The sequence below is a fragment of the Myodes glareolus genome, chromosome 24, assembly GCF_982192425.1.
Source record: "Myodes glareolus chromosome 24, mMyoGla1.1, whole genome shotgun sequence".
NCBI lineage: Eukaryota > Metazoa > Chordata > Mammalia > Rodentia > Cricetidae > Myodes > Myodes glareolus.
This window is the reverse complement of record NC_142049.1, coordinates 14,763,019-14,766,830: the sequence shown is the minus strand read 5'-3', so window position 1 is coordinate 14,766,830 and position 3,812 is coordinate 14,763,019.

Sequence of the window (3,812 nt, the reverse complement as noted above, 5' to 3'; positions counted from 1 at the left end):
CTCAGGGCCCAGGTGTCCTTCAAAGTGCAGGGACTCTGAAGGCAGGTGGCTGGGCATTTGAAAATGCCTGGAGTTGACTGCAAGACTCTAAGACGTGTCAGAAACAAAAGTAAACTCAGGCTTCTCCCTCAGCACTAAAGACAAAGCAGTTGCATGTTCTTCCTTGACTGCAAAACGTTAGCTATCAAGTAGGAAGAGAAACACACCTTCCCCCAACCCCACATAGTTGCATGCTATAAGATACGGGTGTTAAAAAAATCATTTCATGCAGGGCAGCGGTGCCTTTAATCTAAGCACTTGGGAGGCAGAGGCAGGCAGATCTCTGAGTTCGAGGCCAGCCTGGCCAACAGAGTGAGTTCCAGGACAGGCTCCAAAGCTACAGAGAAACCCTGTTTCAAAAAACTAAAACAAACAAACAAACAAAAAATCATTTTCCTAGCCACTGTTATGGCCTCTATCAACATAGAAGATGGAAATGGCATTTTATTTTGGGGACTCACTGGTTTCAAACATGTTTCACCGTGCACAAAGGATATAAACTGTCATATGCCGACATGAAGAACTAGTGGGAACATCCTGTGTCCTACAGGGGAGAGCACAAGGAACCTTGGTCTAAATGACGACTCTTATGGAGGTGTGGATAAATGAAATCAGAGGCCGGGACAGGCTGAGGCTGCTGGGGGTGGGGAAAAGTCATCAAGATATACCCATGATATTTGTGGTTTTTATTCCATGTAAGCTAGACTTTTGCAAAAAATACCAATTTTAAATGCTTTGATAAATCAGTAATTTGGAAAGGGAGAATTCATTTCAATAAGCTAACCACGAGTAACGTGTACGATACTTCAAGTCACTTCTACACCCTTTCATAGAATATTTTTCGTGCCCAAACTCTTCCCTTATAAAAGACGACCAACTGACTTTTAAGGGTCAGAGATGATTCTTCCCCATCTGTCATCTTTGTCCGTGGCAAATGTGGACATGTCATTTGGAATGGGGCATGGAGGCCCTGATGAAATTAGAAAAGCATGCGGAGATAAAAATCACTCAGGGATGAATCCAGACACTTCCTGCCACTTGACAGATGTCACAGAGCTGGAAGCCACCCTCCTGGGGGGAAGTGATTCAGCCGGCCTCAGCCAGATGTGTAGGAAGCGCCTTGGACCTCCGTGTTAACACTGTCCCGATTGTGTAGCACACATGCTTTCAGTCAAGAGTGAGGCGTGCAGGCGGGGCCACATGCCAGGAGTCTTTCAAGCATGGCGCACCAGCCAGCCCACGGCGCGATGCACCGATGCATCCAGTCAGCAGATGTGTGTCACCGCGACACAGGCCGGGGCTGGTTAAATGGCAGCAGAGCTCAGTGACCTCATGCACACACTCAGCCCTTCCTGAGAACCTGGTGCGGCGCTCGTCAGGCTGCGGGATGATTGTCAGCTTGATCCCAAGGCTGCTTGGCACATGTGCTTAACCCACGTGGGGTGGCAGAAATGCCTTTCTCTGTGCAGCCTTGTGTCGCAGATCTCAGCCGGTTGCCAGGGCACGCAGGTGTCTTTCAGTAACCCAGGATTTGAGGGACTCGGGAGTGTCATTACATGCTGGCCTTGATCTGGGAGAGCTGTGCTGGGACTGGATTCCCTTTGCTAGTGTGGCTCTCCAGAGGCCCCAGCTGCCTGCAGGTATGACCTTCTCTTCTCTCTAGCAAGGCGACTCACCCCTCCCTTCCGCAGGAAGCACCGAGGGATGAATTTACACAAATGTTCTAAACTCACTCACACTGACTTTGCAAGAGTTCCGCCTTCCCTGATGGTGTAAGGGGTGTAAATATGTGCAAATGTCCCTCCACTACTTTTCTATGTATCAGTGAGGACACAGGCACCCAGTGTCACTCAGAGGTATTGACATGACACTACAGGGTAGTATAAGCGCTCACAACACCTTAGTGGGCTAGCAATGTTGTATCCTGGCATGTCTGCATGGGTGCAAACAGTTGGGCAGATAGAGAGATGCTTCTCAGTGGTTGCTGCTCCCCAGTTGCTCAACAACCTGGTTGTGTCAAATTATGTCCCCATTGCTTTAACCTGCAGACCCTCCAACATCAGATTCCCTGGTGCTGCTGAGGAAACCATCCGCATGCTCCACCGTCTCTTTTGGCAAAGGCACACACCTGTTGTGTTTCCACCCAGACACCAGGAAAGCCAAAAACACCTTCAATCATCACGACGGCCTTCCTGTCCACGGAAAGATCTTACTTTGTATAATCATGGCTTTGGTTGCCTAACAGTCGATCCTCAGAAGGGCAAGCACCAGGGAAGCTCTGTTATGCATGACGTCTCGCGTTCCTTTAGGTCATGGAAGAACACATGTGGAGGCTGTGTGCCTCCACCTACCCACTGAGCGCCACTTCAGTACCACACACACAAAGCAGTCGCCAAAGAAGCTGGCCGCGCCTCATGTTTGTGGAGCGGATTCTGCTCGCCTGGCAGAGAGGGCTCTCGGGGAGAACAGCGGTCATGATAATACATACCTGTGGCTCATCACCAGTCATTTGCTTGGCTTTAGAATTTGTTTTTGTGCTTACGCTGGAATATGGGTCTGCCTAAGGCTGTGGGAATTCACAGCACTCTAGATAAACTAAATGATCTTCCCTTTAAAGACCTGACTCAGGCAAAACCGTTTGTCTCCTGCTCTGCCACCCGCTCGGAACCAGGCTGGATTCAGAGGCAAGAACCAGAAGCAAGACATTAGCCTAAAATGAGCTTCCCACTACCTAAGAACTTTAAACTAAATACAAACTTGGAAGATTTTTGGCTAGTCTGTGAAGTGAAGAGGTTATAGTTAACTTTTCCTTTGCTGGTGGCTACTCCATGGATCCCTACCTCTGAGGATTTTACACCTCCATCCCCACACACATGTACATACAAATGTATACACACACACACACACACACACACACAAACACATCCTATTTCCTTCTCATCTTCCAAGATGCCTTCACATCCTGTTAAATACTATAAACCCTGACTTGGTTTTCAGCCCTGTGACTTCAAATTGAATATATCCACTTGCCTAGGTTACAGGGACCACTTGTTTGGTCAAACATTAATCTAGAGGCTGATGGGGAGGAAGGTTGTAGATGGGGTTAACAGCCACACTCAGTGGATTTCAGGAGATTACGCCGATACCCTGGAGGCCTTCCTTCCTTCAGTCAATCAAAGGCCTTAACAGCAAAGACTGTGATTTCCCAGAGAAGAAATTTTATCTTAAAGACTCTTCTGGCAAGAGGGTGGTGGTGCATGCCTTTAATCCCAGCACTCAAGAGGCAGAAGCAGGTGGATCTCTGTGAGTTCAAGGCCAGCCTGGTCTACAAAGTGAGTTCCAGGACAACACAGAGAAATCCTGTCTTGAGAAAAATCTTCCTAGTCAGGAGCTGGAGAGTTTTGCAGAGGTTCATGCAGAGGTTATGAGCACTGGCTGCTCTTCCAGAGGACCCAGGTTCAATTCTCACAGGGCAGCTCACAACTGTCTGTAACTCCTGCAGGGGATCTGACACCCTCACACAGACATACACAAAGGCAATGCCAATGTGCATAAAATGAGAATAAATAATCTAAAAAACCCCAAAACCTTACAATACATTTTCCTGGAGTCGTGAGCTTTCAGACGCTTGCTGAACCTCTCCTCCACCCAGTGGGTGAGCCAGTTTCCTTGCATTGTAAATCTCTTCATGTTCTCTCTCCTCCTCCCTGTCTCTGGTTTGTTTTTCTGGAGACCCACGACATCCAACACAGCCCACAGTCCTGTTCCCTCAG